General features: G+C 44.1%; 1 long non-coding RNA gene across 1 annotated transcript in view; it reads right to left on the reverse strand.

Moving 5' to 3' along the window:
* The window catches only part of LOC120396926, a 35126-nt gene extending 15647 nt beyond the window's left edge, over positions 1–19479 (reverse strand). Inside the window, exon 1 of the long non-coding RNA XR_005593543.1 lies at positions 19379–19479. This is a non-coding gene — a long non-coding RNA (uncharacterized LOC120396926). The remainder of the gene's footprint in view (positions 1–19378) is intronic.
* Positions 19480–24622: the final 5143 nt, after the last annotated feature.

Below are 24622 nucleotides of genomic sequence, written 5' to 3' on the forward strand. Positions count from 1 at the left end.
ACTTTGTGAGTCCACACTAACGGGGCAAGCGTCGACATTGGAAGTGGTGCATTCTGGGCAGCTATCCCACAGTTCCCGCAGTCCCCGCTTCCCATTGGAATGCTGGGTAGAGCCCCCAATGCTTGCTGGGGGAAAAATGTGTCGAGGGTGGTTTTGGGTAACTGTCATCATTCAACCGTCACTCCCGCCCTCTCTCCCTGAAAGCGCCAGCGGGAAATCTGTTAGCGCACTTTTCTGGTCAGTGACAGCGCGGACGCCACAGCACTGCGAGCATGGAGCCCGCTGCGATCATCGCTGCACTTATGGCAATTGTCAACTCCTCGCACCTTATCGTCCACCTCTTCCACAGTCAGCTGCTGAGAAATCGGGCGAGGAGGCTCCGGCAGCGCGGTGAGGACATGAAGTGTCAGAGTGGCACAGACCTCTCAGAAAGCACGGGACCCCGCGCCACGGAGATCATGGTGGCAATGGGTCACGTTCATGCTATGGGACGGCGATTCTGGGCCCGGGAAACAAGCACGGACTGGTGGGACCGCATAGTGCTGCAGGTCTGGGATGAATCACAGTGGCTGCGAAACTTCAGGATGCGTAAGGGCACTTTCCTTGAACTGTGTCACTTGCTGGCCCCTGCCCTGAAGCGCCAGAACACCCGGATGCGAGCAGCCCTGGTTGTGCAGAAGCGAGTGGCCATAGCCCTCTGGAAACTTGCAATGCCAGACAGCTACCGGTCAGTAGCGAACCACTTTGGCGTGGGCAAATCTACCGTGGGGGTTGCTGTGATGCAAGTAGCCCACGCAATCGTTGACCTACTGCTCTCAAAGGTAGTGACCCTGGGAAACGTCCAGGTCGTCATAGATGGCTTCGCCGCGATGGGATTCCCAAACTGCGGTGGGGCTATAGATGGCATTCACATCCCTATCCTGGGACCGGCCCACCAGGCCAGCCAGTATATTAACCGAAAAGGCTACTTTTCAATGGTGCTGCAAGCACTGGTGGACCATAGGGGACGTTTTACCAACATCTACGTTGGGTGGCCGGGCAAGGTTCATGACGCGCGTGTTTTCAGGAACTCTGGTCTGTTTAGACGCCTGCAGGAAGGTAGTTTCTTCCCGGACCACAAAATAACTGTTGGGGATGTGGAGATGCCTACAATGATCCTCGGGGACCCAGCCTACCCGCTAATGCCCTGGCTCATGAAGCCCTATACAGGCGCCCTGGACAGTGACAAGGAGCTCTTCAACTACCGGCTGAGCAAGTGCAGAATGGTGGTGGAGTGTGCTTTCGGACGTCTCAAGGGGAGATGGAGGAGCTTACTGACTCGCTCGGATCTCAGCAAAACCAATATCCCCATTGTTATTGCAGCTTGCTGTGTGCTCCACAATCTCTGTGAGAGCAAGGGGGAGACATTTATGGTGGGATGGGAGGTTGAGGCAAAACGCCTCGCTGCTGATTACGCTCAGCCAGACACCCGTGTGATTAGAAGAGCCCAGCGGGAAGCGCTGTGCATCCGGGAGGCTTTGAAAGCTAGGTTCCTCCGAGAGCAGGGTAACCTATGACTGTCCAGTCTCTTTACAGAGAAGCTGAACCTGCCCCTGTTTCAGTTACTATTGACTTTTTTCAGCGGTTACATACCCCGTTCACCAGGTTTCCCCCCTTCCAACAGACGTTTAAAAATAAAGTTATTGGAACATTTTTAATTAACAAAGTTTTCTTTACTAACGAATTCGCGTTAAAGGGTTCAAACAGGGACGCAGACTGTGGTGGGTGCGGTGTGCAGTGATGTACAGACCGCTTCTACACTCGAGGACTGACAGGCTCCTGCTCCTACAGTGGTCTCTGGGGGGAGGACGGTTACAGGAGGGTGTGCAGGAAGGGGTGGGTTTGCAGGAAGGGGTGAGGGGTGTGTGGGAAGGGTGAGTAGGTGTAGGGGGATGATGGCTCTGGCTGGGGCTCAGGGCATCGGAGAGGTTCATGGCTAGGGTGGAAGGGCATGGTAAGGGCAGCCTGCCTTGCCATTTGTGGATGCCAGGCGTTCGGACCCTGGGGCAGCATACACCTCCCAGACTGACCTGGGGCAGCAGACACCTCCCAGAGTGACCCGGGTGCCTAGTGACTGCACTCTGTGTGTGACCTGCTGTTGATCCTGCCCCCATGTCTGTACCCTGGTAATGGTGGCTGTCCTATGCAATTAACAAACCCCTATCTCCCCTTCACAAAAAATCTTCTGCAAAGAAACATGACGGAAACAGTAATGAACAGCAAACTATTTTTAATACTCAACTGCACAGTTGGGGGATGAAACTGGGATTTTGGATTGGGTGAGCCAGGAAGGGAAGCAATTCTCATACTTTAGGGAATGAGAGCTGTTTGGTACATGAGCGCTCTGCTGGGGTGGAGTGACAGTTTTCACGGCCCCTAGTGCCCCTCCTTCTTGTGATTTTGGGTGAGGGGGGGACAGGACTTTGTGGTGGGGGAGGGCGGTTGCAGATACAGTTCAGGGAGGCTCTCTGCTCCTGCCTGCGGTCCTGCAGAACATCCACAAGGCGCCGGAGCGTGTCTGTTTGCTCCCTCATTAGTCCAAGCAGCGTTTGAGTCGCCTGCTGGTCTTCCTGCCGCCACCTGTCCTTCCGTTCGCTGTGTGAGCGCTGCTGCTGAGAGAGGGTCTCCCTCCACTGGCTCTGCTGGGCTGCCTCGGCTCTGGAGCAGGCCATCAGTTCAGCGAACATCTCGTCCCGAGTCTTTTTCTTTCGCCGCCTAATCTGCGCCAGCCTCTGTGAGGGGGATGCCGGGGCAGTTCGGGAAAGAGCCGCAGCTGTGTGATGGGAAAAAGGAAGTGATTTCCTTGCAAAGATACATGTTTGCGAACACTGAACACAGTCTAGTCTGTTTCTGTGAACAAGACCTTACAGGGCACCTATCTCATGTGCTCTCAGGACAAGTTCGAATTTTCGGCATTCGCTTTCATTGCCTGGGGTCTTGCACTGGAGATCGGACAAGCAGGGCAGGACAGCAGAATCCATGTAGCAGCCAGGCCTGGTAAGCCGTAAACTTTAGGCTGCTTAACAGTTAATGGATAGCAGTGCCCTCCTGCTGCAGGCAATCTGGAAAGCATAAAGTCTGACCCTGTTCCAGCCCCTCACGGCTGTCCCCGGGAAAGATCCCTGTATGCTTTCCCTCTGCAGCCTCCACCACGTGGCTGTTAAATGACGGTCATTGTTATGCAAAGGAAAAGTCAAGCATTCACAATAGTAACATTACAGTAATTCCCCTAATTAGATGCAGCAGACACCGAGCGAGATCACCCTGAGGCGGGTCACTAGGGTGAGAGAGCGCATGCTGCGTGAATCCCTGCACAGACCAGGGCCCTATGCTCCCACTGTACCTCAGGATGGCCTGGCGCGGAAGAGTGTGCTTCCATGGAGCACCCAATAAGGCACCTCTCCCCAGGAACCTCCTGCGGAGGCTTTTCGAGTACCTCTACGAGAGCTTCGTGGAACTCTCCCAAGAGGATTTCTGTTCTATCCCTATATGTATTGACCTTCTTTTCATGTAGTTTTTATTCCTGTTTTTTAAAAAATAAATGTTTACACGTTTATAGCACTTACCGACTGATCCTTCCCCTGATTCAGAGTCCGGGTTAACGGCCGGGGAGGGTTGGTAGGGGATCTCTGTGAGGCTGATGAAGAGATCCTGGCTGTCGGGGAAAGCAGTATTGTAAGCGCTGTCGCCTGCCTCGTCCTCCAGAAACCCTTCCTCATCTTCCCCATCCGCGAACATCGCCGAGAAACTGCCCGTCGACACTATCCCATCCTCAGAGTCCACGGTCACTGGTGGGGCAGTGGTGGCAGACCCACCAAGAATGGCATGCAGTGCCTCGTAGAAGTGGCATATCTGGGGCTGGGCTCCGGAGCGTCCGTTTGCCGCTTTGATTTTTTAGTAGCCTTGTCTCAGGTCCTTGATTTTCACGCGGCACTGCGTTGCATCCCGGCTGTATCCTCCGAGTGCCATGGCTTTGGAGACCTTCTCGTAGGTCTTTGCATTCCGTTTTTTGGAGCGCAGCTCTGAAAGCACAGACTCATCGCCCCACACAGCGATCAGATCCAAGACTTCCCGGTCAGTCCATGCTGGGGCCCTCTTTCTACTCTGAGATTGCATGGATTCCTCCGCTGGAGAGCTCTGCATCGCTGCCAGCGCTGCTGAGCTCGCCCCGATGTCCAACCAGGAATTGAGATTCAAACTGGCCAGACAGGAAAAGGAATTCAAATTTTCCCGGGGCTTTTCCTGTATGGCTGATTAGAACATCTGAGCTCGGACTGCTGTCCAGAGCGTCACAGTGGTGCACTGTGGGATAGCTCCCGGAGCTACTAAGGTCGATTTCCGTCCACACATAGGCTAACTCGACATAGCCATGTCAAATTTAGCGCTACTCCCCTCGTCGGGGTGGAGTACCGAATTCGAACTAAAGAGCCCTCTAGGTCGAACTAATTAGCTTCCTGGTGTGGACGGTTGCACGGTTAAATTGAATTAACGCTGCTAAATTCGACAAACTCCTAGTCTAGACCAGGCCTAAGAGAAACCTTGCCACCTGCAGAGTATGCCTACAACACTTTTTAAAGAAACCCCATTAGAAAGACCTCAACTTAGGCTCCCTTCACCTCAGTCTCAGACAGTACCTCACTATACTGAAGAGCAGGCCTGGAGTAGGTATCTGCCATCCATCCTTTTTGGTACAGACTGGTGCAGAGAAATCATATGGCTTTTCTGCAATCTGCTTATAACTCTCACTCCCTCATGGTCCCTATTCTCCAACAGATTTATATTGCATGTGATTCACTTAGAGAATGTCTGGTTATGTGAGTCTGTCTTTGCTACTTGCTCTTCAGAGTCCTTCTTTGCCCTCCAACTTTCCATCTTGCATTTCTAACTACTATTGTTCGCGTTCCTTTCAACTGGTTTCAGTAGGTCTCATTTTCCATTTTCAGGAGGGTACTGTTGGACTCAACCCCTTGATCTTTGTCATTTGACCATGATGAATTTTTTTCTTCCCTGCTGGTTGGGGTGGGTGTGTGCTTTCTGGGACTCTTTTATGATGTGTGTTTATCTATCCTATATGCTGAGTCTAAGCATTTTGTACGTCCTCAATTTTACTTTTAGGGTTTAGAGGGCTTGGCCTAGGTTTCTCTTTTTAAAATAAAAAAAAATCCCCTTTCTAAAATTTAGAGCTAATTTTTGGTAGATCTGTCCCCTGAGGATACCGAACATAATTGCATTGTGGTCACTACCATTTAGTGGCTCTACCATAGTTAATTTTTGAATATACTCCTGTGTGTTGCACAGGACTTAACTGACTCCCTGCAGCATCTTGGCAATCAAAGGCCAGAAGCACTCAACTATCAAAATGTAACTAATGCAGTTTGTTATTGACTTAAAACGCATACATGCAATTTATGAAGAGACCCTTTCTCTTACAATTCCCCAACTGTATATCATCTATAAATACAACAATCACTCAAAAATGCATGACAATGCACTAAGCTGTCATGTGGTAAACCAGGAGCCAACCATCCTGTCCAGGTGTCTCCAATCATATTTCAGTTATAAAACTACCTCCTGACCCCTCCCACAAGTTAAAACAATTCTGAGTCTTGCTTAACAATTCTGTTAAGAGTTCTCACAAGATTAGTCAACACTGAAATGAAAAATGTCAGCAAGTGAGCATTCTAGAAAAGCAGACAGATATTACAACCACATCAAACAAAGCAGAACTGCCTGTTAAGAAGAGGGAAATGTCACCTGTAAGCACTTCCTGGGAGTTCACGTGAACTCATACAGCCCCTCTGATGATTAGACCGATGGCTAAGTGCTTCCAGAACATTCAGACAAGATGCATCTTGTAATCTGGGAGCATCTCAGAATGCTGATTAAGGCCATCAACAAAGCCCATCAGCAACACGCTGCAGTGACAAAATTTCTCCCACGCAGAGGCCTCTCTATATGTAAACAAGAGCTAAACTACTCACAGATGGGAAAGTAACTTGCCTAATAGTAACTGGCAGTTCTTCAAGATGTGTGGTCCCAATGTGTATTCCACTCTGGGTACGTATGTGGTCCAGGCTCCTGGACCAGAGATTTTTGAAAGCAAGGTCCATTGGGCTGCACATGCACCCTTGCTCACCTGGTGCCTCCGACCAAGGAGATCAAGAGCAGGGCGGATCAACAGCCTCTGCTGTTCCTTCCCTACTATGAACCAAAAGATGATCCAAAGCCGAAGGGAAGGAGGGCCATAGTGGAATAGAAACTGGTACCACACATCTCGAAAAACCTTCAGTTACTGTAAGGTAAGTAACTTTCTCTTCAAGTGCTGGTTCCTATGTGTACGCCACTGTGGGTGATTGTGAAGCAATACTTAAATAGGAGGGGGGTGCGAGGACTCAGATGGCAGAGCTGAACAAAGGTCTGCCATTCCAAAAGATGCATCAACCAAAGAGTCCTGTACCAAAGCCTAATGTCTCACAAATGTGTGGCTAGAACTCCAATAGCTCCTTTGCAGATATCAAGTAGAAGCACTTCTTGAAACGATGCCTTAGACGTCGCTTGCACTCTTCTGAAATGAGCCCTTACCCCAAAGGAGGGGGGAAATTAGACAGCTGATAGAAAAGCAAAACACAGCTAGAGATCCATTTTGAGAATCATTGAGAGTTTATAGCCTGACCCATGACCCTTTCTGCTATGGAGACAAATAGTCTGGGATACTTCCTGGTTGGCTTTGTTCTTTGCAGGTAAAATGCTAAGGTTCACTGAACATCCAGGGAATGGAGCCTCTTTTCTTCTGAGGATGCATGTGGTTTTGGGAAGAACACAGTTAACTGGATAGACTGGTTCAGGTAGAGTGACCAGATGTCCTGATTTTATAGGGACAGTCCCGATTTTTGGGTCCTTTTTTTATATAGGCTCCTATTACCCCCCATCCCCGTCCCGATTTTTCACATTTGCTGTCTGGTCACCCTAGGTTCAGGAGAAAGTCTGAAAGTACTTTGGGGGTGAATTTAGGATGTAAATGTAATGAAACTTTGTCCTTGTGGAATAAGGATTGGCCACCAATGCTCCAAGCTCACCAACACAGTTGGCTGAGGTGATGGTTACCAGGAATGGTAATAAAAAAGGTAATAATTGGAGATATACCAATCTCCTAGAACTGGAAGGGACCTTGAAAGGTCATCTAGTCCAGCCCCTGCCTTCACTAGCAGGACCAATTTTTTCCCCCAGATCCCTAAGTGGCCTCCTCAAGGATTGAAGCAAGAAGCTAGTGGTTTGAAGAGAGGCTTAGTGAGTATAGAGAGAACAAAGTTCAATTCCCATTGAGGAGTCAGCTTTTTTAGGTGGAAAGATCCTTTCCAGAATTTGCTAATCAGCGGGTGCGCAAAGGTCAAGTAGCCCTAGGAAGGTAGGATAGCACACATTGATTGCTGCCAGGTGAACCCGAAAGGAGCCGATGGACAAACTTGCTGTCATTAAGGAAAGAACATAACCCAGAATGAGAGGAATATTCACAAAATCTGGGGATATACATCTTTGAGTCACCCGGTTAGAAAAAAGTTTCCACTTGGCTAGAAAATATTTTCTATTGGAATCCTTCCTACTATTAGAAAGGATGATCCCTACAGCTTCAGAACATGTTCGTTCTAAGGAGATGCCCATGCAAAAACCAAGCCCTGTGATAAAGCAGACAGGGCATGGATGCTTGATCTTGCCATTTCCTGGGGTCAGGAGATCAGAAAATGTTGGAATAATGGTGCCCAAGATGACATGCATAGGAGGCTCAGAAACTAAAACTCTCTGGGCCAGTGGGGGGAAATGCAGATGACTAGTGCCCTGTCCCACTGAATCTTTCGTAAGACCCGAAGCAGGAGTGGTAGTGGAAAGAAGGCATAGTTCAGGTGATCTGACAGTGGGAAAAAGTAGACCATTGCCCTGCAAATAGCAAAACAGTGCACCTTTGAGCAGTATATGCCACACTTCCTGTTCATTTGGGAGGTGAACAGGTCTCTGGTGGGGGATCTATCATACAGCAGAAATACTGTTTACCACAGAGTTGTGTAGCTCTCACTCAGGGTTGACAGCAAAATATCTGTTGAGAGTGTCCGCTAGCACATTCTGGTTCCATTGGCACTGGGTTTTGATTTGGCAGCAGTAGTGCTTCCAATACCTCCCAAACCCAAACCCTGGAATCTGCAAGCACCGAAAGTCCAATTACCAAAAGCATCAGTTACCTGTGGTATGCATTGTGTCTTCCAGAGCTGGGGCATAGACTCTCTCTACTGCAGCTCTGGTGGAGGACATCTTCTGGTAGAAGACATCTTCGCTTTCCCAGATCAAGTGTCTCCCGTTCCATTGGGTCCCTTCCTCAAGAGTGGTCCTCACCAGGAGAGCTGACTTTTGGAAGGAGTCTGTTTCCTATTCCATCTTCAGGTTATGACTTCCCTCCATCTGCATTGTCAGTACCACCGTTGGATCCGGAATTGGCTCCATCTTCCTTGGGAGATTCTGTGCCACCCAATGAACCATTATTTCCTCCTTTAAGATATGCCTTCATGGACAGGATGCCTGGACCAACCTCCATCTTGTCACTTGCTTCAGACCCACTGGTACCCCATGCTATAGGAACCTCAGCAAACCCCATTTGATCTATCCTATTGGCAATACTGGGGACCATGGGATCTGTATCTTCCCTCAGATCTAGTCCAGTCTGCTAGGGAGTCCCATCCCTCCTCTCCGAGAAGGCAACTGGAGCTGCCTTTTGATCCAGTTGAGGAGGAGGAGTATGAGTAGGATCTGGTGGTTCCTCTGTAACCAACAAGATTGTCTTAATCCCAGCTGAGGTGGTGGCTCCAGTGTCTTCAACAACTTTGAATACAGGTCTTTTCCCTCCCATGTGAGAGCCCTAACCATAAGGCTACAGGTGAGGTTCTCTCAATCTCTCCTGTTGAAGTTGTTCCACTTTGTATAAAATACTTAAATAGTCATTGTGTCAGACAAAAAGCAAGACTGATGCCATGGCTCGGTGGTTAGGCCATTCACTTTAGACAGAAGACAACCCTGGTTCCAGAACCCCTGCTCCAATATATATTTAAGTAGTTATACAAAATGGAACAGCTTCAACAGGAGGGATCTAGAAAGACCCTATGCCAGAATGCTTATTGGTTGGTGGTTACCATCATCTTCTCCTCCTCTGGACATTTTGTGAATCTAGCCCTTTAAAATGCTTAAAAACAATTCCAGCTCTAACTGGGAGTCACGAGTCCTGAGTTCCAGACCTGGCTTTGTCACTGACTTGATGTGTGATCCATGTCTCTGTTACCTGTTGTCTGTCTTGTCTACTTAGCTCTTTGACACAGGGGCTGTCTCTTACTCTGTGCTTGTAGTGTGTTTGAATGGGGCCTTGATCTCAGTTGTGACTTTGAGGCACCACAAATGAAAGTCACACTATAGGAAGATAACAATAAATGTTTAGACCTCATAGAACATTTTACATTTGCAGAGCCTTGTAAAATATGAATTAACCTAATTTTCAATTAAAAATGGTCAGAGTGTGCATACACTTATGTAAATATCTGTAGATAATCAATAATACTGTTTATAAACTCAGACTCCTGGCTCACTGCCCTTGGGTATATTATAAACTGATCCATCAGTCCTTATTTAGGCAAAACTGTTTCCCAGGGTTCTTGCAACCCAAAGCTCTAGGTAACTTTTACTCTGTGCAAGGAGGTGTCAGGAAATAAATCAGGGGAAATACAGCCATCCAACCAATAGATGACTGGCACAAACAGGATAACACGAGAGTGCTTTCACTTAAAGCTAAACCTTTACTTAGTCTCAAGCACTTACACACGTCCACAACAAGATTAGTAAAACACCCCCAACCCTTGATAATTACCAAAGCTGAGTGTGGTTCTCGAGTGGCACAGTGACAGCCCATCTGCCGGTGAGGAACATCCAGAGGGAGAAACCAGTCTGGAAGAGTCCCCAAACGAGTCCCCCATCTCAAGCTTTTTCCCCTTATTTATACATTAGTAATAGAATGACATGTCCCTTAAAGAAACCTTGTTAAGTAAGCATTTCAATGATCAAACAAGAAGTTCCTTTTGATTACTGATTAACCGGGTGTGGGTTTTTCCAGAGTCTGCAGCCTTGAGACCCCAATAGACATTCCTGGGGCATATCAGCAACTTCAACACAATTCTTATCAGGAAGGATGTGGGGTCAAGCTGCCCTTTCTGTGGCACCCCAAAACTCCTTCCCCTCCTGCCTTGATCAAGCTGAGAGTGCTGAATGGCCAATTTACAGCTTGCTGACTAGGCCGCCTTAAACAATAAGCCATAGTGGTTTCAAGCACTTTACTGGTTTGCCAACGTCTCCCCATACAAAACTCTCACTGACTTCAGAATTAAAGGATCAGGTCTTATAATGATAAACCATCAAGGCTTTGGGTAAAATTTCAAAAGGACTTAAGTCTCATTGACTTTCAAGGTGACTTCGGCTCCTAAATTATTTCTGATTCTGACACATAGGATCCCAAATCACTTTGATTCTTTTGAAATGCTTACTCTTTATGTCTGTCATTGGATCTTCCATTATAAACTGGACTGCGCTCTGCCCTTTGGTTGTCACGTAGTGGTTTTCAAGGTCGCCACAAAGTGGAAAAAATTTAACAGCATGCAAGCATCATTGCTTTTTCAGTTAGCTCACAAAAAAAGTATTTATTGTGACAGGAAATGCTGTGAATCTGGTGAATACCCCAATCTTTCTGCCTACTCATTTCTCCCTTTAAAATTCTGACAAAATAATCACACCTGAGTTTGATGAGATGATTTTAATGCTCAGCAAAATCCATTCACTCTGTTTATCCTGTTATACATTTATTCACCAAATCATCATCTCTTCTCTATTGGGCTTGTAAAGCCACAAGACAATGCATACATCTGCTCAGACTCAGGTTTGTTTAAACAAGAGGAGGAGTCCAACTTTTAGGTGGGACTCCCATTTTGGATAACTCCCCATTTCTCTCTGCCATTGCCATGGTATCTTTGGGAATGATGCTACAGTGCAGCAAGCCGGTGCCCTCAGAATAGGGTTACAGCAGATTGCGGTAATGACAGCCAGTTGTGTGATGGAAATAAATGAGATAAGTAGCTACCTAAATGAAAATGAAGATATGTAAAGAACAAAATAGAGACTGCCCATATCAACTGTTTGAAAGTAAAGGTAAGCCTCATGAAAGATATGGGACAGGGAGCACTGGAAATTGAAGTCTTCTGTTTAATTACAGAACAGACACAGTAAGCCTTAATAATAATATATGCCTATCTCACAGAACTGGAAGGGACCCTGAAATGTCATTGTGTCCAACCCGCTGCCTTCATTAGCAGGACCAAGTACTGATTTTGCCCCAGATCCTTAAGTGGCCGCCCCCTCAAGGATTGAACTCACAACCCTGAGTTTAGCAGGTCAATGCTCAAACCACTGAGCTATCCCTCCCCCTTCTCAGTTGTCTTATTCCTAGGGCATGAGGGAGGCCCAAAAATTCCTTGGTCTCTCTGTTGAGACACACAACAAAGCTGCAAAGTAATTTTCATTATGCTAGGTTGTGCAGTATGGATATATTTCTATCTGGAATTGAATCTAGACCATGAGCTTATCTCAGCGGCCTCCAAACAGTCATTCAACAGGAATATCTTCACATTAAAAGTACTTCCTACTCTCCTTTTTCTTTCATAAGCCAATTACGTTACTGAATGAGACATTCTGGAAAGACCTAGAAGCCCTAGTTTTCTAAGGCTATGGCTACACTAGAGAGCTTGCAGTGGCACAGCTGTACTGATGCAGCAGCATTGCTGTAAGATCTCTTGAATAGACACTCTAAGCCAACGGGAGAGAGCTCTCCCTTCGATTTAATTAACTCACCCCCAATGAGTGGCGGCAGCAGCTAAGTCTGTGGGAGAAGCTCCCTCCCACGGACATAGCACTGTCTGCACTGGCACTGAGGTCGGTGTAACTTACGTCGCTCGGGGGGGGGGGTGGCTTATTCACACCCTGAGTGACATATGTTGGTATAATTTAAGTGGTAGTGTAGACATAGCCTAAGATATTCAGTCTAAGCCACTCGGCCTTCACAATATTCAACTTTTAAAGATGGCTCAGCTCAGACGAAGCCACTACGAAGAGAGAGATCCACCCTCATCATGTTCAGCCTTACATTAATGGTCCCATTAAACTGAAGTTGCATTACTGCTGTGTGAAAGACAAGTTACAAGCTGATAATAGCCAACAAATAGCAAATATGAATTTTAAGTCAGCGCTTTATTTGCTCCAAAGGCAGGATAGTTCCTGCTTTCTATCTTCTACTTTTCCCCACCTTTTTCTTTTTTGTCTTTGTGCTTCATTGATGTAAAGTCCTTGCTTGCTCTGCCGGGGGTGTGCCACAACCCTCCTGTTCCTTTGCAGCAGAGGGTCTGCTGCCTAGCAGTGGTGTTTCCAGTCTTTTATGAACACCCAGGAGGAAAACTGATTACCAAATGTCAAAACACCTGATTCGCTGTTGCCCTGTGCAGTGTATATAGTCATTTACACTAGTGCCAAATTGGTGTAAAATGCTACCGATCTGATTGAGCAGCATTTTGCACCCACTTTGCCCGCTTATTGTTCTCTTATCAATCACTATCCAAGGTGCAGGACAACAGAGAATCAGGCTTTTTGCATCTGTCCACCAAGGTTACTCTCTGAAGTGGATTGTTCAGAATACAAACGTTGACTCTGCGAATGGAGTGCTGTCATAACCACACTCTGGCTTTGGTTTTTGTGACTTCATGGGAGCAGAGTTCTAACCTTCCAGTAAAGCTGGTGAAAAATGAGGATTAACACCAAAAAAAACCTGAAAATAATTTTTGTTTCCTTCTAAATATATTGTGGATTTTTCTGATGTTCAATTAAATTATTTGAAATGAAGAGTTTCAAATTATTTTATTGAAAAATAAATAAAAATTAAACATTTTCAAATAGTTCATAAAACCATTTTTCATTTTAAAAGGATTCAGTTAAAAAATTGTGACCAGCTCTACCTTTCAGCCTTCTATAACTCACTCCATCCCTAAAACATGCACATCCCCAATTGTCTATCCCCTATCTAACCTACTACCTATACAGCTACAAATCTTAGACATTATTTTAGGATTCAAGGAGGCATTTGCATTTGTATAAATTAGCATATCATTTCACTATTTCCAGGTAAGGTAAACATGTCAATGAATTAACTTCATAGCTGTAGAAAAAAAAATTCCTCCAATGCCTTTATGGTCCCCTGTTATCCTAGGGAAAACATAATTATCTTGTTCTTTGAATTATTGAAACATTCTGCATGGGCAAATGTATACATATTGATGTTCTGTTGTTAGTGGGTGCTTATGTCAAAGAACTTCTAATTAAAATGTTGGACATTTCCCAGATTATGATAATCTGTCAAGTTCATGAGTTCTAACACAATTATTTCTGGTATACCACAAAGCCCAATTTGATTATTAATTAATTATTATTGAATTTTGATTTAAAGTAGAGGAAAGTTTATAACTTCCTGAAAGAAGCAAAGTTAATATCACTCTGGAAGTGGACTTAACTGAATGTATATTTACAGTACTCATCCAGGGACCAGTAAGAAACGCAACTACAAGAGGTACCCTTTTAAGTCCTAAAAGTTGCATCCCATATGCCACTAGTTTTCAGAAACTTGTTACACTGACACCTAATACTTCCCCACTCACCTGGGAGAATTAACATCAAAATAGCATTCAACTCTGGTGGTTAACCTGCTAAATGCATGGGGAGGGATTCTCCCACCAACAGTGGTCCCTGTATGCTTCTTGAGTGGTGTAGAGAGACCATAGGATTCCCCTGGTGCAGGCACTGCTTAGAGTTGCTGCAGAAAGGCTTATATCAGCCCTCTTGCAAGCTTCATTGTAGGGGCTGTGCTAGGAATGGGGTTGGGCATGGGAGGGGAGTCCCTGTAGTGCATACTGCTGTGGGCATTTTGAGTATCTGTGGGTTGTGAAGCTGCATCTAGGCTGCCCAAGCTGGGCCACTGGAGTTCAGAGCAGCTGCTGCGGCTGCTCTCAATTACACTAGGAGTCATACCAGCCCCTAAACTGTTCAGAATCCAGAATCCTGAAGGTGCAAAGGTGGATTAAACCCCTCCACCTGGCCTGTCCCTGGGTGGGTTGTGCTTCCTGGAGACATAGCATAGTCTCACCCATAGGTTTAGGACATTTCTTTTACCACTTTAGATTCACCCTCCCCTCCATTTCAACCCCTCCACTCCCATAGCTCTAACAACCAATACTGTTATATACTCAACAGCAAGTATCAACCAAGGCCCTACTCCTGAAAATGCAAAAATGCTTAATATTAAGCACATCTCATTGGAGGCAACTGGACTACTAATACGGTTCACATTAAGCACATGTGTTTGCAGGTTTGGAGCCACATGGCTGCATTAACTGTTTCAGCAGAGAATCCATAATAATTTAAATCACAGTCTTCAGAGTACATAGCCAACAACTAACACCACCACTGGTATGTTAGCCCAATGATCCCTATTAATTACAAAAGCCCTCAGCATTGAATGAAATCCCATTTTTAAACAAAAACTTGCACTTGTTGTCACTGTCTGGCAGGTGGAGTTTGTGAGGGTGAGTGAATGGCTGACCACTAGCATTTGTTATGACAGGGAGAGCAAAGCATTTCTCTGTATGGTGACAGCTGCCAAGCAGACACAAACCAAGGTTCAAGGGGATTCAAAGTCTGGTGAAGTCCCTTGTTCCACACATTTTGGTGGTTTGTTCTCCCACATGGCCTAATTACAACTGATTACTTTGAGCCAGAAACATATCTAGATATTCTGAGCAGTTCAGAGCTCAGAAAAGGAAGGACCTTGCAGGAGAACAAGCAATGTGAAAGAAGTGATAGGGAGAAGGAAGTCCTCCTTTAATTCTGAAGGCAGACAACATAAAATCCAGTGCAGTCAAGGACTGCAAGCCAACTCCCAGTGGGAGTTTGGCTAATAAATTCAATGGAGCGTGGTATTTGCCCCATCTAGACCCACTTCCAGAAAAGGAGCAGATAATGAACAGGAAGCAGATAATCCTTGTTGGAGCAAGGAAATACAAAACAACAAAAGTCTCCAGTTCAGACCTGGAAAGGCTTCAATTTCCTGAACCTTTCCTGAGCAGTACATTTACTTTAAAACAGCTGGTGCTGTTACATATTCTATTGCATATTATGCTCATTGTACAGCCTTGTTGTGCAAGGTGCTATTCCCTCAACTCCTGTTCATTTTAATAGGAATTAAAGGTGGTCCTCACCTTTCAGCATCAGGGGCTCTGTCATTAAAATCCTTGATGCTGATGAGAGCAGCACACAGGAAGAATCGAAAATAGCTGGAAGCTCAAGCAGGAATGAGTGGGTAGTGGGAGGTATCACAGAGAGGCTGTTTTTTCTAGCCTCGCTACCTCCGTGCCCAGGATTAGTGGAAAAGGAAGCCACAGATCCAGCATTTACCCTTTCTGCGTCCCTTCTGCCAAATCTGGATTTCCTGCCCTCAAATTAAGAGAGGGAGACATTCAGTCCCTAAACCTTCATCATTTTGATGATCTAATCCTGCAAGGAAGCGGGCACCACTTGCAGTGGGAGTGGAGGAGGAAGCGGAACATGCTGGAGGAGATACTCAGCATTTTGCAGGATCAAACCTGACATACATTTTCCTTTAATCTAGGAGTAGCGATTGACGTAAACTTTGCTGAACATCAGTTGAGCATGTGTTACTGCTTGTTGATTATTAGGGCCCTACCAAATTCACAGCCATGTAAAACATGTCACGGACTGTGAAATTTGGTCTTCCCCAGTGAAATCTGGTCTTTTGTGTGCTTTTACCCTACACTATACAGATTTCATGGGGGAGACCAGCATTTCTCAAATAGGAGGCGCTGACCCAAAAGGGATTTGCCTGGGGTTGCTAGATTATTTTAAGCAGGGCCCTGGTATTGCCACCCTTACTTCTGTGCTGCCTTCAGAGGCATGCAGCAGGAAAGTGGCAGCTGCTGACTTAGGGCCCAGCTCTGCAGGCATCAGTGCAGAAGTAAAACTGGCAATACCATACCGTGCCATCCTTACTTCTGCACTGCTGCTGGTGGTGGCTCTGCCTTCAAAGTTGGGCTCCCAGCCAGCAGCCACCGCCTTCCAACTGCCCAGCTCTGAAGGCAGCACCATCGCCAACAGCAGCGCAGAAGTACGGGTAACAGTACCGGAAACCCCACTACGGTAACCTTGTGATTCCCCCACAACTCCTTTTTGGGTCAGGATCCCTACAATTACAACACCGTGAAATTTCAGATTTAAATAGCTGAAATCATTACGTTTATGATTGTTAAAATTCTATGACCGTGAAATTGACCAAAATGGACCGTGAATTTGGTAGAACCCTATTGATGATGATGTTTTTATGAACATAAAGAAAGTAGATGCTTTTCAGATCCTCAGACTATCTGGGGTTCTGCTATTTTTGCATTGTCATGTAGAGCCATGTAAACAACCACACTCCTTTTCCTGAGTCTGTGTGTATAAACTCTACTGGCTTTTAACTGTATTGAGAACAGGAAAAATGTAATAAATGCCCTGTATTAAATGCAAGTATAAATCAATCACCATGAAGGAAACAATTTCAGCTTTCTCTTCGTCTGATTTATATTGGCAAATGGGAATGGAAGAGAAAAAAGGCAAAGCAATATAATAGACACAGGATGGATGGACTGGTTTTAAAATTAACGATCTGAGAGCAAACAATCATTAACTGTAACCACAAATAATCCTCCTCCACTTCTGCTATGAAACCTTGTGTATCAGTCAATTGAAACGTCAAAAGTGTATGCATGAGTTTTCACTCCTAGCAGGGCTAAAAGCCCCTGTGGTGCTCCTAAGTGAAAGTAACAGGTGACTTAAAATCTGTAATCCCTTTCTGGCTTTTGTATTTTACAGTTTGAGATGACAGTAATGTCAGGAGAATTACATTTTTATTTGACAAATTAATACTAGGTGAATTTTTGGTTTTGGAGTTTAATAGTTCATCCTGTATTTACAAGAGCATATTTCACAAGGAATGTGGACAAGATTCTACCCTCAGTTATATCTTTGATAATCCACTGACTAAATATTTTATAAATCTCTCTCTCTCCAGTTACTATGACATTCTAGAAAACAACTATATTCAAAAGCTAGAAGTGGGGTTCAACTCTCAGACCTAGGGGAATATATTACAAAGAATTATATGTATGTATTAACTCCGGATGACATGACTATAATTGAAGGCAGAAATGGATCCACTATGTTTAATGCAGTACACATTGCATAGTTCAAAAATCTACGTGCCTGCCTATCATTTTTATCTTGGTATGTCTGCCAGGCGTATTGCTGTAGTATCTGAAGCATTGTTTCAGGGCCCCTGGACTCCTTGACTCCACAGTCACCGAATTTACTGCAAAATTCACTCCTTGCCACAAAATTGTGCTCTAAAACCTCAGCTATCTCTCTTTTAAATCCACATTTCTAGCTCTCATAGCTGTGAAGAAATTTGGACTATTTCTGACGCACGCGCGCGTGTCTGTGTGTGTGTGAAATCAGGTTGATTTTTAAGGGTTTTTTTAATTTCAATTTGAGGTTGTTTTTTTTTTTAAATAAGAAACAAAAAATTCCTCTACTAAAAATATAGATTTATATTTTTACATTTCAGCCACAAGATTGTTCGTAGATTCATGCTGAAGAACACCACAATGCCAAACACATGTGCTGTGTGTTTTATTTCAGTGACTATGACCTTTGAAAAAGACACAGGCTGGTTTTCAATTTAATAACATTTCAACAGCAAATATATTTTAATGCACAAAGGACCATTCTCAAAGTTCACAAAATTGTGTTTGGGTAGGTGGAGGAAGGGGCTAACGGTTTATAAAAAAAATAGTTGCATTTTCTTCTCAGAGGCTTCAAATCTTTACTTGGCTCTCAAGTGTACTCAAAGACCTGACCCTGACAAATGCTGAGCATCCTCAGCTCCCATTCGGAACCTCTTAACTACAGCTTGATCCACATCCCACTGAAGTCAATGGGAGTCTCTTCACTAAATTAAACAGGATTTGGATCAGAGCCTTAATGTTCACATATTCAGAGAGTTTCCTCTGATGGTATAACTGATTTGAAGTACATCTTTAAAAAGTCGTCTCTCCCAGAGTTTTTAGTGTATAAACATATCACCTGTATTACCATCTTGGAATTCTGGAACTATTAATACATGCTAGATTACATCATCCCCAGAGCACAGCAATTTCACTGATGCCATGCCATGCCGGAGTCAAGGGGTATGTTTCAGTGACTCAATGCCAAAATAACACACAAGCAGGGGCGGCTCTAGAGCCCAGCGGGGCAAGCACCCGCCTGGGGCGGCCCTTTCCCAGGGGGGCGGCAGGCTGGGCCGGTGGACCTGCCGCAGTCATGCCTGCGGGAGGTCCACCGGAGCTTCGGGACGACCGGACCTGCCGCAGGTATGACTGCGGCAGCTCAAGCGGAGCCGCGAACCGTCCGCAGCTGCGGGAGGTCCAGCTGAGCCGCGCGACCAGCGGACCCTCCGCAGTCATGCCCGCGGCAGGTCCGCTGCTCCCGCGGCTCGGGGGCGCCTCCCGGGCATGATTGCTTGGGGCGGCCAAATTTGTAGAGCCGCCCCTGCACACAAGAAATGCATGTTGGACCTATCCCATCAATAGCATAGAAGAATATCAGCAGTGACTTGTAACTAAAGTTGATCAATACTTTTGGTGTAAATATTTTCTTGTGAACACAAGAAAAACTTTCACAAAACTATCCTGATTGCTGTGAATTTATTTGTTGTTCTAAACATTCGCTGAATAGTCCGAGTTCATTTTCAGCCTATGGGTTGTTCACAAACTACTTTGTTTATAACCTATTAGTCACTTATGTTGCATGGTATTATTGCTTCTGCCTCACTGGTAACAAAACTTTTAAATAAAATAATGATCAATAAACACTGTAGAATAGACAATGGACAACACACAACCAGTGCACATTTTCAGACAAGCCTTTGGCATTCGTGAAGCTTTCCACTAACATCTGAAGATTATGTAAATATTCACGTATAACATGACGCCCAATTAAACTTTCTGCTATTCTTTTCCTGTGTCAGTGATTTTCTGGTTTTCCTTAGCATCTGTATACGGGTTTAAAATTCATTACTCAATGTATCATCTAGTATTCCAAAATTCCTACTTACCCTTTTAAACAGATGTGTGCATCTTTCCTTACTCTCACATGAGACTTCTTTGAAGGCAAAGCTCCCAATGGATGCCATTAGGGCTCAGCTTCAGAGTAAGGGTCCCTGCTTGCAGTTCTGTTAGTGGGTTTGACTCTAAGCCATGAATTCACTTTTCTGGATCCAGCTGCCAGTGGGAATACTCAAGGTCTGTTTTCAGCAATAAACACATCTCCCTGGCAACTCAAGCTAATGTTGAGTGCAGCAGCTACTTGCTAAGCAATGCACTGTGCAAGAGCACACAACACTGGTGCTTTGGGTTCAGTGTTGGCGGCTGATTGGTGTCCAGGTGATGTAATCTGTGAAAAACCTAAATAACTCAGGACCTTCCCACCCAAGGAACTACATCTCATCTGGCTGCAGTCAGTCTTTGGAGGCACATGACCCTCCAAATAAGAGTGGGATCTCTTGGGAAGATAGTCTCTATTCCTCAGCTTTGGAATTCACACTTCCCATCATCCCCATTGTCTGAAATGAGCCCAATATATTATTGAGTTCCCAGGTACATAAGATCCAACTTATTTATTCAGCCTTTTGGGGAGGAAGAGCACACTGGGGACTTATATTTACAGATCTGGTGAAGTAGTCTTGATTTGATGTCTCAGGCTGGGCAGGTGCGGTTTCTGTGGAAGTTAATCTTTTTCTGATCGCCTAGTATTTTGCATTATGTCAAAGGCACTCAGGACAGATACTTCTCTCTCTCTCATATAGCGAGAGAGAGAGAGAGAGAGAGAGAGAGAGAGAGATTAGGAAAATGTTATATCCTTGGGGCAGCCGGTGTAGGAAGCAATCACTTGAGGCCAGAGAGCAGGCAGCTAACCAAAACCTCCATTTTATTTACAGATACCATGACAACTAAATACACAACAGAAAAACTTTCTAACTCTACAGGTAGTTAAGCATCACAACATGCTTACAAGGGAGGCTGTGGAATCCCTGTCATTAAAGATCCTCCCTCTCTACCACGTCCTTGTGGAAAGCAACTGCAGGGAGGACCCTGCTGGTACAAGTTCACTTCCCTGGGCTATTTATATATATTAAAAGAACAGTAACAAAAATTCTTTCAAATACCACTTGAAAAGAAAAAAAGTTTTATTGTGATTTCTCCCCATTCACTTCCTTATAAGTGGTTGGCCTTGTCAGTATTCCATACATACAGTCAGTTGTGGTTCCTTCATTAGTTCTTTTCCCTAAAATTCAGTTGCCAATGTTAGCTGAGATCTTTCCTCAAGTTAACCTCAGAGAACTTTAAAATGCACTACTCTGTTCCTTTTTCACTTCTCCAAAGCCTCAGCAACACAAAGCATTTTCCAAGTCACAATCCAACATGGTTACCTATCTCATAGAACTGGAAGGGACCCTGAAAGGTCACTGAGTCCAGCCCCCTGCCTTCACTAGCAGGACCAAGTACTGATTTTACTGCAGATCCCTAAGTGCTCCCCTCAAGGACTGAACTCACAATGCTGGGTTTAGCAGGCCAATGCTCAAACCACTGTGCTAATCCTCCCCACAAAAATGGTTGACAAAATGGGTCTGATTCTTATTTATCATAAGACTCCTTTATTATTTTCTGGCAGTGTAAAAGGGCCTTAAAGTGAATGTAAGTGGAATATAAGTCCCTTTTACACAGCCAGAGTGATGTAAAGGGCTTTAATGTAAATAAGAACCAGGCCTACACTCTCCTTATGAAACCCTGGCTTCATCAATCACAGTTTTGCCACTGACCCTCTTTCTCATCTCTTTTGGCTCTCTCATGAGTTACGAGTCAAGGATTTGCCCTTCTGTATTTTCCAGGGCCCAGTACAAGCAGCTGATGTTCTTGCTTTGGGGAATGATATGTTCAAAGCTTTGCACAAGAGCTGCCTCTCAATCAGCAACAAATACAGCTAGGGCTTTCATTTATTCCTAGAATAGGTGTTTCTTGAATAGAAAAACGTATGCATCTTTGTATTCTCATGAATTAGGGCAGCAATAGCCAGTAACACTGACAGATCAAAGATAAAACAGAAAAGTCATGCGTTTGAAAAGCTGGATTGTAAGACCACTGCATGATGCAAAAGTGTGGAGTGTAACGTTTTGTCTCCAGGTCATGTATTTATTTATATTGTAGATATTATCTGCAGGCAGCAGCTCTGCACCTAAAAAATACATCAATCCTACAGAGACTAAAGCAAAACAAACTTCACTGGCAAAATGCTATACTTCCTAGAAGAAAGGTATCACACCAGACAATAGGCATTTCACCAAGATCTAATACAGATGCATTCAGATTAAAAGAACCATCTATACTAGCACCATCTACCTTTTGTCAGCTGCATCTCCAGCCAGTGGGAGCAGCCACACCCCTTTAGGGTCTTTACAACATATACTCTTTATAATAATGAATCCCCTTCCTCTGTCCACCAGACACGCTCAGGCTGCCACCTTCCACAATAGCATATATAGCACTAGCACACGAGCACCCTCCTCAGTGCACAGGGTATGTGAGGGACATTTGCCCCAGGCTTTCCATCACTACCTCTCCCCAATGTCAAGGGTGTAGAGACCCACACATTGGCACTCTGCACCAGGATCAGTTTCACCAAATGTTCTGTCACACACCAGCGTGTAATTTGTTTGACAGCCATCTTTTTGATGATGTCACTTCCCTACGGATATGTTGGGAGCTGAGCAACCCTTCTCCTTTCTTGCTCTGCTTCTAACTAAATACATATAACTTGAATATTCTTCCTGTGCATTAGACACTTTACATATTTGTATGGGAGAAACTGACAGCGATAATGACAAGTGCAACCTCTTGATGGCAGTCTGAGTGCTTCAAATAATTATTAGTTATAATTATTCATCTCAGCCGTTTAGCAGAGGAATTGCAGTCACTTGAGAGAGCATAAATAGAAGTGAGAGAGGTCTCCAGTACAAGCCTCATGAACACTAAATTATTATCTATACATATAGGGATAATTACCAGATTGATCCTTGTGGAAAAGATCTTGCCATCCACAATTTTTTGTCTACTTAAATAAACATGGCTGAAAATATGTTTTCACCCTGTTCAATAAGAAGTTTGTGTTTTCTCTTAAATGATTAAATAGTTTTCATTCCATACAACAAGAATAAGTGGCTAAGTCAAATATGTATAAACACACACTTGCTCACTCACACACACACACACACACTCTCTCTCTCTCCATGTAGTATATTTGGGGTAGTTCCCCAGCTGATTTAAAATGTCATCGCTCACTTGATGTCAATGAAGCAATCACAATTTACACCAGCCGAGGATCAGTCTCTAAATATTTGCAACACACAAGTTTGTTACAGTTGCTCAAATACTTCAAATTCTGCTTTACGTTTTAAATCATCCATAATAGTAGTTTATAGTACAAATGCTTCCATATCATGGATCCTTGATGATTTGTGGTGACCTGTAGCTGTTCCCACTTAAATTTAGACATCATACTAATTTTGGATCATCGCAATATTGGTTGTATAGAAAGAATTTTAAGGTAACTTCCTTACTTGTAAATCTCTCATTATTTGTATTATCACGGTGCCTTGGAAGCCCAATCATGGACCAAGACTTCATTGTGCTAGACACTATCTTTTTTAACTAACAGATAACTAGCCCAGTTGTTTATTCTGTGATAAAATGGGCTGGAAAATAAAACCCCAACCATAACTATCTGTCCTACTAGTCTGTTACTGAACATAAATTAAGCTGAAATATCTTTGTTATCGTAATTTATCTATTGTTTTAATTCTCACTTTTTATTTATACGCCTTGCTAAACAAATGACTATTCAATTCATGATCATACCTTTCCTAGGAAAAATAAAGTCTTGTTGCATTGAACTTCCCCTCTAACGTACTTGTGATAAACAGGCAGGGAGTTGCTCATAGAATATCCTTTTTGAAGCGTCATTGTTCTGCTGTGATAAAAACATGTATTGAATTGACCTTGTTGAATAGATGCTGTAGTTTTCACTTAGTCTGCAATTTGCATTTAATTTAATGTCCATGAAAACAAGGAAACTGAAAATGTTAAAAATTGCAATACATACAATGCTTACATAGACACACAATCGTTCAGGCAGTTTTCAGTAGGGCAGACCAGAAAACAACAATTCCATTTCACTGAAGTTTCAGAAAATTCCTGTCCAGCTCTAGCTTTCAATCCACGTGATGGTATTCCCTTTCAGACCAATTTCAACTAAATTTTGATATTAAGATCAAGAGTCACTGTTACTAAATTCTCTCCAAAATCCAAGTGCCATATTTACCACTTCAAATACTCATTTAATCTCTCTCTCTCTCTCAAAAAAAAGGCCACATCACACACAGAGCAGACAAAATCTGTTCTTTAAAAACTCCACATTGCATATTCACCATGGTTCCTTTATCCTCCAGATCTCTCAGCATATTTCCTCTTAGCATTCTTCTACTACTTTACTCCACCACTTTAGGTCACAAAGTTGACTTTACAAGGAGGTAATTGCCACCATCACTCTTTTCTTTCTTTCATTTTAAGATCAATTCTACAATTAGTTTTCACCAAACTTCTGGTGCCTAGCCAGACTTTTCAAAGACAAATAAATTATAGTGAAGTTTTCTGATTTCCTCAGTATCCTAAATGCACTTAATCCAGACTGGCTCTATTCAAACTACTGTGCCTATTAGTTCTTACAAAGATTAAACCATGGGAAACCCAGATTGATTCAAGAAATATACAAATTGAAGAGTCTATGTGAACCAGTTCTTACAGTAAAATTCATTATCCTTTTTGAATGCCAGTTAAATAACTGATCCACTTTCTGCTCTTATTTCAACCGCTCTCCATAACCATACATGTATTTTAATCTTCACAGAACTCACTTTTCTTTTGACAAAGGATATGAGGAAAGCAGATTTGTTGTGGGTTTTTTTTTTTCCCAACACAGACATTGCTGGAACAGTAGGAAGCTGCAGTGCAGAATCACCTCCATGGCAAACAAAAGGCTGCGTGTTCTTAGACCTCTGATGATGCAGCCAGGTGGAAGGAGTATTTTTGGAAAGAGCATTTTCCCCTATCCACATGAAAGAGTGTCATGAAATGCCATCTGCAAAGTTGGTATTAAAAATGCAATAGGTAGCAATTAAATATTAAGACAACATAGAAGGTTGAGGGGTGAGTTATTTTTTTAGTGGCTTAAACTGAGTTTCTATAAG

Source organism: Mauremys reevesii, linkage group 2, assembly GCF_016161935.1.
Source record: "Mauremys reevesii isolate NIE-2019 linkage group 2, ASM1616193v1, whole genome shotgun sequence".
NCBI lineage: Eukaryota > Metazoa > Chordata > Testudines > Geoemydidae > Mauremys > Mauremys reevesii.